The 12,169-nt window shown below is 40.8% G+C and overlaps 4 non-coding genes across 4 annotated transcripts; 2 read left to right on the forward strand and 2 right to left on the reverse strand.

Moving 5' to 3' along the window:
- Positions 1–4,069: 4,069 nt before the first annotated feature.
- TRNAY-GUA lies at positions 4,070–4,161 on the reverse strand. The gene is given in 2 exon segments: positions 4,070–4,105; positions 4,125–4,161. It is a non-coding gene; the product is annotated as a tRNA-Tyr (tRNA).
- A 1,346-nt stretch (positions 4,162–5,507) lies between these two features.
- On the forward strand, positions 5,508–5,580 carry TRNAR-ACG. The gene has a single exon. It is a non-coding gene; the product is annotated as a tRNA-Arg (tRNA).
- Positions 5,581–6,856: 1,276 nt separating this feature from the next.
- TRNAR-ACG lies at positions 6,857–6,929 on the reverse strand. Its single transcript has one exon. It is a non-coding gene; the product is annotated as a tRNA-Arg (tRNA).
- Positions 6,930–7,448: 519 nt separating this feature from the next.
- On the forward strand, positions 7,449–7,541 carry TRNAY-GUA. The gene is made up of 2 exons: positions 7,449–7,485; positions 7,506–7,541. It is a non-coding gene; the product is annotated as a tRNA-Tyr (tRNA).
- Positions 7,542–12,169: the final 4,628 nt, after the last annotated feature.

Raw genomic sequence — 12,169 nt, forward strand, 5'->3', positions numbered from 1 at the left:
AAATCTTTCTTTTAAATTATCTGTTAATTGCTTTTTCTTAATTTCCTCTTTCAATCAGAGTCCCTCAGGGTTCAGTTTTTGGTCACTTTGTAAAATTCATCATATATTTCCTCATAGTAATCTGATTTCTTCTTTTGGCTTGCAATATCACATGCATGATTTCCAGCTCTATTTTTGTTCCTTCTCCCCTGCCTGTTATTGCCAATATTTCCACTTGTCTTACAGCTATACCTTTCTGAATATCAGACAACAACTCACTGTGCTGTTTCTTCACCCAAGCTTTCATTTTCATCTTCTGACATCACCATTTGGTCTTAACAACGGGTTAAAAAAATTGATCCTTATTCTATTAATACTTCTATTCTTGCTTATTCTTTCTAAGATTTTCACAGTTAGTTTCCCTACTAATCCTTTCAAAGTTTATATGGAAAACTTATACCATTCACTACCATGCCACGTTTTGTTCATTCAACAGTCAGGTTTAAATATTTTAAACCTTTACTTCATGTCCCTCCCCTTCTATGTGTATTCATTTCTTCATTTCTTTTCCCTCCTTTCTCCTGCCTAAAAATGATGGCGATTTATCAGGCATATATCCTCTTCTTAAAACTCCACCATGTTTACTAGTTTTCATCTCAACGCTGTATCTTCTGTGGCTCCTATTTTATTTCTTTAACTATTTTTGCTGGCTTCTATCTCCCTGTTTACTTGAATTATTAGTAACACATATTTTATTTTTTTCAGCTGCTATTCAGGAGCACAATACTTCATATATTGTTGAGGTATATGTGTAAATGAATGAATGAGTGTGTGCGCGTGCATTTATCTGTATGGTGTATATATGAAACAATTGGGTGGACCACAAATTCTGTACTCTGGTCAAACCACCTGCATGCATAACACCCCTGTACCCACCAACAACAGTTTACCAAGGCAGCAATCAGGTCCTTATTCCAAAAGAAACCTAATACTGTACTGTCATTTGGACTATTTACATTAGTCTATCAAAACCAGTTACCCCAGTTAACATAAACCAGCTACCTTTCCATGGTGGTGGGATGATGTGTTCTATGAGGCAAGAGGCTATGCTGATGCTAACTTCCGAAATAATCCAGGTTGACACCACTTTAACTGCCATGGCTCAATGCTATGGAATTCTGGGAAGTGTAGTTATGTTAGATGTAAAGCTGTCTCTATCAGAGAGCTCTAGTGCCATAACGCTTGAGGGCTGATGAAGTGGGTGGCAGAAGGGAAATTACAGGAAACCCACTGGGTGACTTTAAGCAAGTCACACACTTTCAGCCTCAGAAAACCCTGTGATAGGTTCACCTTAGCAAAACCATATGAAGGCCCACAACAACAACAAAGGGGTTGTCCACACTGGCCAAATAAAGTGGCTTCTAACTGCTTTGAAGGCTGGCTGTTTAGACAATGCATGAGACAAAACTGGGTGGAAAGTGAAAAGAAGCTTGTATCTTAGTATTTTTTAAATTGTTTTTTATTTGTTTGTCACTTTGGGAGCCCTTGTGGGTTGGGAGGCAATACAGAAATACTTTGAATAAATGATAAAAATAATTGTGTGGAAATATATAAGTAAAAATAACCCACATAACATATTGGTATAGCATTGCATCTTAGTTTTTATGCATCATTCTGAAAGCACCCAATGCCCCCATCGCTGATTCCTGCCAGCCCCTTTTACAAGCAATAAGTTGACTTACAGACCCACATCCAGCATACTGCCATAAAAAGTTTCTAACACACAATAGGCAGGTAGCAGCCTTATTGAGGCAAGAGGTCAAGGCAGTCATAAAAAGCAGGAAGTGTCTTTTTCTTTGAAAGGAAGTCCTGAATGAGAAATGCCTCTAGAGCACAACATCCCCCAATCTTGTAAAGTTCTCTTTTTCTCAATAATGCTTGATCCACTTGATATGGAGATAATGAATTGTTAAGCTGTGATACTCCGACTCAAGGCAAAAAATGCACATCATTGCACCACTTATAAACACCCTGGCATCAGTTCGGGACTGTGGCAATGCAAAAATGTGATCACTAACAATGCAATAGATGTAATTATAACATACACAAACCAGACAATCCAGCAGGGGAGGCATGGGATGAAGGAGGCATGTAGGGGGGGCTTCCATGATTGCACTTTGCCAGTGTATCACTGGGGACATGATGCACCATTATACTGTACAGGTGGTGCATCACACATTCTACGGTGTGACTAGTCATATGGGCAGGTGTCCAACAGAATGGCATCTGGGTGGTGTGTTTGTGTGATGCTGCAAATGCATGGTGAAGGGGCAACAACAATAACAACAACAAACAACAGCACACAGCATGGTTTGACAACGCATGGTACGGACAGCCCATGGGCATTCGGCCCACTTTGGGAGAAACCCAGAATCCAGCCCCCTTTTTCCTGCCTGTCTGCTCTGCCCCAAAGACTTGTAAATGGCGAAGTGTTTCAAATTTAATGCTGTTATATCAAGACATTGTTTGACTGGGGGTGGGGTGCATAAGGACTCAGTGTGTGTGTGTGTGTGTGTATGTATATATATATATATATATATATATATATATATATATATAATTAAAAACATTACATATATATATATGTAATGTTTTTAATTATATCAAGTTATATCACCTAGTCTAATCAGTTTTCTCTCACTGCTGAACAGGAGCCCTTGGAAATTAAGACGATGAGGGAAAACTGAACTTTAATAAGACTTCAGAATTGCTCCATATATTTCAGACCCAACTCCCTCAAATTAAGTTCCATTGACTAGTGAAATAATAAAATTAGTTGTAATGCATTGTGTTGAATAATTAAAATTACTTAATGTACCTCACAGTTCTGTCATTGTCTAGATTCTAGAAGCTTGAACCCAGCCTAACAAATGTATACTGTATATATTATAATAATGTATACAGTAACTGTATAGATTTTGTAATATATTGAAATAACATATTGCAGTAATGGATACATTAACTGTATACAGATACACTGTTGTAATATTGTAACAGTAATAATGAACCCAGTCTAATAATTTAAATAAAACATGTATACTTTACATATATCAATAATGTATACAGTAGCTATATACTTATTGTAATATATTGTAATAATATATTGTAATAATGTATACTGTAACTGTATACAGTTACAACTGTAATAATGAACCCAGTCTAGTCATTTAAATAACAAATAAATACTATATACTGTATATTGTAATAATATATACAGTAATGGTATACATTTTGTAATATACAGTATTGTAATAATGTATATGGTAACTGCATAAAGTTATAAAATAGTAATATTGTAACCATAATAATGAACTCAGTCTAATACTTTAAATAACAAATATATAGTGGATATATTATAATAATGTACACAGTAACTGTATACATTTTGTAGCATATTGTAATAAGATATTGTAATAATGCATTATTACAGTAACTATAATGCAGTGATATTGTAACTGTAATAATTTAAATAACAGGCTACTTATTTAAATAACAAATATATAATAAAATATATAAACAAATATATAATAATAATAATAAAAACAGGGACTCTTGCTGGTCTCTCATTAATAGGAAGAAGATGGAGGGAGAAAGAAATGGCAGCTCCTATGGAAATGTGTTATATATATATATATATTTCTCTGCTTCTTTCCCCCCCCCCTCTCTCTCTCTCTCTATATATATATATATATATATATTAGCTTATTATTATTATTATTATTATTATTATTATTATTATTATTATTATTATTAGCAGTAATTGTTTATTCCTTGGGGATGGGAGAGAAGTATCTCTTGCAACTGATGGGAAGATACTTTTGCCTTTGACTCATTAAAAAAAAAAAGCATTGCATTTAAACTCAAAGGAACAACAACAAAAGAAAACAAAATAAAGAAGAAAATGCTGCCCACATTTCCATTTCTTTTCCTCTCCTCCCCCTTTTATGCTGCAGGAGGAGACTAAAACCATCTCATTCAAACAAAGGGGAGCCATAAATGGAAGTCAGTTTAGGGATTTAAAAATCTTGTCTCCTTCGAGCCGGAATCGAACCAGCGACCTAAGGATCCCCATCAGCGTTAGCTTCCTACAGTCCTCCGCTCTACCAGCTGAGCTATCGAAGGGACTTGGCAGTGGCTCCTGGCAAAAAAAGGGAAGAACAGACGCTGCAGCGGCTGGGAAGGTTCAATTCACATTGCGACCGCAAGGCGGCGCTGGAGATCGCACACGTGGAAGATAGGATTTTATTTTGCAAACAGTGGCACCAGTTGCTTCCATGCGCTGTGCCTTTGAGCTGCAGGAACAGGAGCCAAACTGACCACTGTCCTCCTGGAGGACGCCCCAGGGCCAATAATAATAATAATAATAATAATAATAATAATAATAATAATAATAATAATAATAATAATAAAATGGAGGACCTGGCCCAATAAAATGCTCCAAACAACACCCCATCTTAGTCCTGCTCAAAGTGGAGGGCATGTTGGGATTCCTCCTCCTCCTCCTGGACAGGAATGGAGTGGGAATGGAGGACAGGTCCTGGAAAAGGAGGACCCTGGGCTTTGGAAAGTGGGGAGGGGGGGTTTCTGGGCTGGGGATGGAAAGAGGGCCTCTTTTGAATCCTTAGAGCTCAGTGCATTGGAAGGCAAACTGGATCCAAGCATGGATCACTCTGTCTGTATGACACACTGATCCATATATGACATATAAATCTAAGACATATATATGTGTATTTTATTTATATATCTTTATATATAGATATACTATATTATATTTATATTATATGTATATGTTTTTATTTATACATCTCTACATGTCTTTATATGTCTCTCTCTCTCTCTCTCTCTCTATATATATATATATATATACATATACATATGTTTATATACTATGTAATATTTATACTTATATGTCTTTATATGTTTTTATTTATGTGTGTGTGTGTATATATATATATATATATATATGGATATGTCTATATACTATATATGTGTGTGTGTCTTACTTTATATGTTTTTATGTTTACATACATGTCTTTATATATCTTTTATTTAATGTCTTTATATTTATATACTACATTATATTTATATGTCTTTATATGTCTCTCTCTATATATATATATACACACACATATGTATTTATATGTTTTTATTAAAATTTCTTTATATATGTGTGTGTGTGTGTCTTTATATGTCTTATTTATATGTCTATATATACAGTATATATATACACACACATATGTATTTATATATTTTATTTAAATGTCTTTATATATATATATATATATATACATGTCTTTATATGTATATACTATATTTTATTTGTGTGTCTTTATATGTCTTTTTTTGGTATATCCATCTATCTTTCTATCTATCTAGGAGACAGTGGGTGAAAATAATGTGCAAAGAGGCAAAGGGATGCCTTTGGGTATATGTTTGGATGCATTCCTAAAGCAGGGCTCTTTATGGCTGGGCCAGTGGCGCAATGGATAACGCGTCTGACTACGGATCAGAAGATTGTAGGTTCGACTCCTGCCTGGCTCGCAGCAGGTGCTACTTTTATCAAATTCACTTCAATCACCTCAGAACATCAGGGTTTTAGAGGACAGGGAAATGGCACGTTGGTATTAAGGGTGCCAAACATCTTCATCCCCTGCAGAAAAGCCCCTCTTGCATAAACCCAAAGTCAGTCTGGAAGCTCAGTCTGCAAAGGGATCTTGCAGCATCTTTGAGACTTAAGGTCCAAATACACACTTCAGAATTAAATCCAGTTTGAGACTGCTTTAACCTGCCCTGGCTCAATGCTAGGGAATTCTGGGAAGTGTAGTTTTGTGAGACCTTCAGCCTTCTCTGTGAGAGAGCTCTGGGGCCACAATAAACTACAGTTCCCAGGATTCCCTAGGCAGTTAAAGGGGTCTCAAAGTGGAATATTTCTGCAGGGTGTTTTGGGCCTAACTAAAAGACAGAGGTTGAGAGCATCATGAGATTTTGTAGACTTGCACCTACTTCCTTAGATGCATTTGGGAAGGCTTTACAGACACTCGACAGATATGTGGGAACAGGCACTTTGAGCAGTTATTCATACAGGGAAGACTTTAGTATCCAAAGGGATCTTGCTGCACTTTTGAGACTAACTGGAAGACAGAAGTTGGTAGCATGAGCTTTTGTAGGTTTCAGCCTACTTCCTCAGATGCATTTTGGAAAGATGTCTCTACACAGATATTTGGAAGCAGTCAGTCATACAGGGAAGACTTTGGTATGCAAAAGGATCATGCAACACCTTTGAGTCTAAAAGTGAAAGGCAGAAGCTTTTGTAGACTTGGGCCTGCTTCCTCAGATGCAGTTTTCACATGTATGTTTTATCTGAGGAAGTAGGCTCAAGTCTATAAAAGCTCATGCTACCAACTTCTTTCTTTCGGTTACTCTCAAAGGTGCTGCATGATCCCTTGGCATCCTGTCTCCTATTCTGGAGATAACTAAAACAGATAATAATGGTACAGTACTTGGCCTTCTTCTACAGGATAAATTCACATACATTGCAACCAGAGCAAACCACATTTATTTTACAACTCCTTGCAAGTGTGAGAGTAACTTGTGCTTCTTCAATGCAGCCCTTGGTGGCAAAAATGGAAGGGAGATGCAAAATTATATCCTTTTAAGTTCTTCAAGAGGCCAAGGCAAAGCTGGTTTTAAAAAATAGGAGGTCTTGAGACCTCTTCAGAATGGAGTACATGACAAGAAGCAGCAAGGAGTGAATGCTGTGTTCCTGGGACAGGCATTTCCAGAATTGTCCTTTCTAATAGTAGGAAAAGGGGAGAAGCGAGCCAGGCAGGAGTCGAACCTACAATCTTCTGATCCGTAGTCAGACGCGTTATCCATTGCGCCACTGGCCCCTTCCTTCCAACGTTTGGTTTGCAATAAAAGGAGCAGGAATAGACCCCATTTTGAAAAAGAGGCATGGCTTCACTTGCAAAGGAAATGCTCTTTGTTTTTTGTTTTGCAATTGCTCTGGGCAACTTCAGTGGAAGATGCTCTCCCTCCAACATACAGGACATAAGTTGGGAGAAGCTGTGCATTTAGACACTCTTTGCAGCAGTCAGGCTACATGGTTGAGCACTTTCCCCTAGGAAGTGTGTGTGTGTGTGTGTGTCTTTCACACACAGAGAGAAAGCATGCACATTTCCTTCTTTTTTATTTGGGTGTGCAACTTTTCAACTTTGTCCAGGCCCTCTCTACTGTAGTTGTTGCTGCTGTGTGCCTTGGAGTCGTTTCTGACCCTAATGCAAACCTATCGTGGGTTTTTTTCTTGGTTGTTCAGAGGAGGTTTGCCCACACTTGGTAAAAACAAACAAACCCAAGTTTCATTCCCTTTCTGAGGCTTGTATATCTCTGGGGAGGCTCCCCAATGTATCCCTTCGATAGCTCAGCTGGTAGAGCGGAGGACTGTAGAGGACACATTCCTTGGAGACATCCTTAGGTCGCTGGTTCGATTCCGGCTCGAAGGAGACAGCTTTTTTACTAGCTTGCACTTTCAGTTTCCCATTGAAAAGAGCTGTCCCAGTGCTCTCTGTAAAATACTGTACTTTGAGACTAAATGAAAGAAAGCAGTTGGCAGCCTGAGCTTCCCAAGAGCTGAGTCTACTTCCTTTGCTTCCAAATGCATCTGAGGAAGTACACTTAGGTTTACAAAAGCTCATGCTGCCAACTACTTTCTTTCATTTACTCTAAGGAGTATATCACAGGAGGTTTTGGGGGGGGGGGGGTTGTGGCTCAGATCCGACGTGACTGCGGGTCCAACGATGCGGATTCACGTCATAACATGAATGTGTTATCAGATGCGATTCCTTTCTATGGGCGCTCCTTCTGTGGCGCTTCTGCAGTGATTCCAAAGTGACCCCTCATTTTGGTGAAATCGGGGAAAAAGTGAATTCACAGAATTTGCTTTCAAGCTCACTACGATTTCACTTTGAATTGGTCTGGTGTGGAAGATCACTCCGATGTCACCCCCTCCCCTTGGCCCCCTGCGTCCTGCTCCTTCATCCCCCTCCTCTTCCTTTATGCCATCTCATCCTCTCTGCCACCCTGCCACCCATCCCATCATCCCCTGACTGCTCCTTGAGCCCGATCCTGGCCCCAGTGACCCCCTGTGACCAATCCCATCATCCCCTGACTGCTCCTTCAGTCCAATCCTGGCTCCAGTGACCCCCTGCAACCTATCCCATCATCCCCTGACTGCTCCTTGAGCCCAGTCCTGGCCCCAGTGACCCTGTGACCTATCCCATCATCCCCTGACTGCTCCTTGAGCCCGATCCTGGCCCCAGTGACCCCCTGCGACCTATCCCATCATCCCCTGACTGCTCCTGCATCCGAATCATGGCCCCAGTGACCTTCTGCGACCTATCCCATCATCCCCTGACTGCTACTTCAGCCCAATGAAGGATGACAGCTAAGGAGGGGGCAAGGAAGGAGGACAGCGTCCAGATCCCCACTGAGCATGTGCAAGGGTCCCAATTCGAATAGCTGAATCCGCATGGTATGCACTGGTGTGGTAATACAATTTGCACTCACTCTACTGTGTGTGAATCCGCATCACGTGACTTGCCTTGGATTCGATTCCCCCTCGATTCGGAAGGGCAATGGAAGGGCTAGGTGTAATAAAACATTCACGTTACGACATGAATTCACATAGCTGAACCAGGAGTCACCCTGGATCTGAGTTGCATAAACCTCAGTGTGATATACTCCTAAGTCTGTGCAGAACCAGTATGGAGAGAGACCTAGCAGCCCCTTTGAGACTCAGTGAAAGAAAGAAGTTGGCAGCAGAGTTTCCCAAGACTTGGGTCTACTTCCTCTACTTCCAAAAGCATCTGAAGATGTAGACTTAAGTTTACAAAAGCTCATGCTGCCCACTACTTTCTTTCATTTAGTCTATGTCTGTGCAGAATTGGGGCTTTAAACAGTAATTATCCCATGAAAACTGCACAATTGCAATTAAGATTGTCAAACACATTGCAATTAAAGAGCCATTATCCCAGGAATAAACAAGCAATAAACAGCAACAAATCATTCATGGGATTTCCCCATGAATTCCTGGGATAATGGCTCTTTAATTGTGATGTCATGTGAATATCTTAACTACAGTACGATCACATGATTTTCATGGGATAATCACTGGTTAAAGCTCCAATTTTCCCCGTGTGATAAAGTCATATGTTATTGTGCTTTGTTACCTTTATAGTTCAATGGTATGCTACATTCTAAGGCTCCATTCCCACTGGGTAAAAAAAGTGGCTTATATTGCTGTGATTCTGACTCGGATTCCCCCCCCCCCCCCCCGAGTCGTATTAGAATTTGGTCGCTCGTTCCCATTACGAAAGGGGGCAAACGAACTCGGGGTTTTTTTGACCCGTTCTCGTTCCCATTGAAATTTTCTCGGTTGTAATTTGAAGCGGACTTTTTTGCTTCCCGTTCCCATTGCCCTTCCGGAACCTCTTTTTTTTAAAGCAGCTGTTAATCAAGCGCCTAAGCGCTTGATGTCACAGCCAACTAATTGCTTAATCGCTTAGACTCTTTTCCCCTTTGGGAAAGGGAGAAGGAGCCTCTATTCCCCCAAGTCCCTTTGCCTCCCCCATTGCTCCCTGGGCTGTTTGGGGGGGCGATAGAGCAGGCATGTAAAAAAAAGAAAAATAATAGTTAAAAATGGTGTTCAATGGGTCTCCTCACACGTCGATCTATGCATGTGGAGCAGGGGGGAGTTTGCAGGGGGCGTAATGTGTTTACCATATTTGGAGGTCAATGTAGCAATTTGCTATGTTTGGACACCAGACAGAGCGCCTAAGTGATCGAAAACTTAATTTTTTTAAAAAATAAATTTGTCTACACATGCAATCGCCTTACCCTGCTTCCCACCCTACCGAGGGAAAGCCTATGTGAATGGGATAAAATGGCGCCGGTAATGCAGGAAAGAGAACAAGTGGGTGACACCCCCAGGCCAGCCCCTTGAGCATTGCTCCTCCCATCCCCAAGTTCCAGAATCAGACACCCTTGTTGTTCCCATTCATTTGCCCCAAATCAGACTCTGGGAAGTGCAGGAAAAACCTCTAAAAATGAACACCCTTTTAAAACCGGTTTAGCCACCACTGATTCGGGTTTTCCTAGGAAAAATTACATGGGGATCAGATCCGAATTCCAATGGGAACGAAATCAGCACAATGAGGATCGAATGCTCACTCAAATGGGAATGATGCCTCCATAATCTGCATCTAGATCCGCTTTATAAGCCAATGGGAATGGGGCCTAAGAAGGTACTCGAAAAATCCAGGTGCAAAAATGCCTGCAATGCTGTCTGCCATTTCAAGGTTGCCATTCTGTACATAAAGTACTAGGGGTCAAGAGACCCATCATATTTGTTGTTGTTATGGTTGCTTTTCTTAACTGTCCTCAGGTTGAACTCAACTCATGTCAACCGTGTGGATAAGGCTTCCCCAAGACCCCCTGTCCTTCTCTGCTCTCATCAGGCCCTGCGGGCTCAGGTCTGTAACCTCTTTCTCCATTCATCTGGCATGCGGTCTTCCTCTCTTTCTGCTGCCTGCTTTCTACTTTACTCTACCTTCAGTTAGCATTATTGTCTTTTCGAATGATTCATGCCTTCTCATGATGTGTGCAAAATACAACAGCCTCAGTTTATCCATCCTGGCTTCCACATTAGGCAGGCCAATAGGACACCCATTGAGACAGCCACCACATCATGGGTAAATGGAGGCCTCCATGTCTTCCCAGAAAATCCAGAACAACAGGTAAGTAATTTTCATTTGTTTTAACAATGTTATGCACTGCTTCTGTAGCAGGATATGCCAGACATTGTCCAGACTGCCCACACCAGAACTGGGGTTTGGGCCATACATTGTCCAAACAGGATGATGACAAAATGAGGACAGGGGAAGGAATGGGCCTTTTGACCTATGCAGACAAGGCCTTGGACTTCACAGCAGCAAACTGGGGAACTCACATGACATAATAGTGACAACCATCTTGAGCCGTGCTTTTACTCTTCTTCTACTCATCTTATTCGCATGTCAGATGCCTCTGTTAATTTGTTCAATGTATGTGGCAATGTGGTCAGAGCTTCACAAATTTTACTTTTTAAAAATTATTATTTCCAGAATTGGCTATGCTAGATGGGGAATTCTGGGAGTTGTACTCCAAAAAAGTAACCATTTCAATCTGAAACTACCTGCCTACCTGGCTGAACTGGTTACCAGCATTTGTGTACCTAGTGGTGAATGTGGGGCTTCACAATGAGAAAGAATGAACAAAGGCAATATTTTGTTGGAAAGGAAAAGGCCTTAATTTTATTGGTTATGGCTGAGCAGGCTTGGTGCTCAACATAGGTTTGATTTCTGGCATTGGTCCACCTGGCTGATAGTTGATGGCAGCCCATTCACCAGTCAACTCACTTCCTATGCAGTGGAAACCCATTTACCTGTTCCTCCTGCTGGGTAGCACTGGAACTGCAGACACAAGAATCTACTCAGCTGAAAGCTAATATGTGGTTCCCCTGCTATCTGGGTGTGAGACAGAGCCATTTGTCCATGAAGTGAGGTGACCTGACTGCCCACAGAACACGAAGGAACCCCCATACCAGCTATAATGAGCATACAGGCCCTATCTATGCACAGAATGCATATGCTCCCCATGTTAAAACCACGCAGGGTCCTGACAATCAACATTAGCAGTGTGGTACACCACTAACAAAGCAGTCCTTTATACAAAAGTCCAAACACTGAGATGTTTATCACACTATGCTCTTAAAGAAGTACTATTCCAGTGTGACTCCTCTAGCAGCCTCCTGTTGCATGCTGGGATTGGCAGTTTTAAGGAGCTGAACATCTCTGCCTGAGAATTCTAAATACCCCTCCTTAAAACTGCCAATCCCAGCATGCAACAGGAAGCAGCTAGAGGAGTCACACTGGAATACAGTGGTGCCTCGGGTTACGAAATTAATTCGTAACGCGGCTGCTTTCGTAACCCGAAAAGCCTTCGTAAGCCGAATTGCCATAGGCGCTAATGGGGAAAAGCCGCGATTCCATGCAAAAAAGCCGAAAAAAGCACCAAAAGTTTTTTCGTAACCCGA

The sequence above is a fragment of the Sceloporus undulatus genome, chromosome 4, assembly GCF_019175285.1.
Source record: "Sceloporus undulatus isolate JIND9_A2432 ecotype Alabama chromosome 4, SceUnd_v1.1, whole genome shotgun sequence".
NCBI classification, from domain to species: Eukaryota; Metazoa; Chordata; class Lepidosauria; order Squamata; family Phrynosomatidae; genus Sceloporus; species Sceloporus undulatus.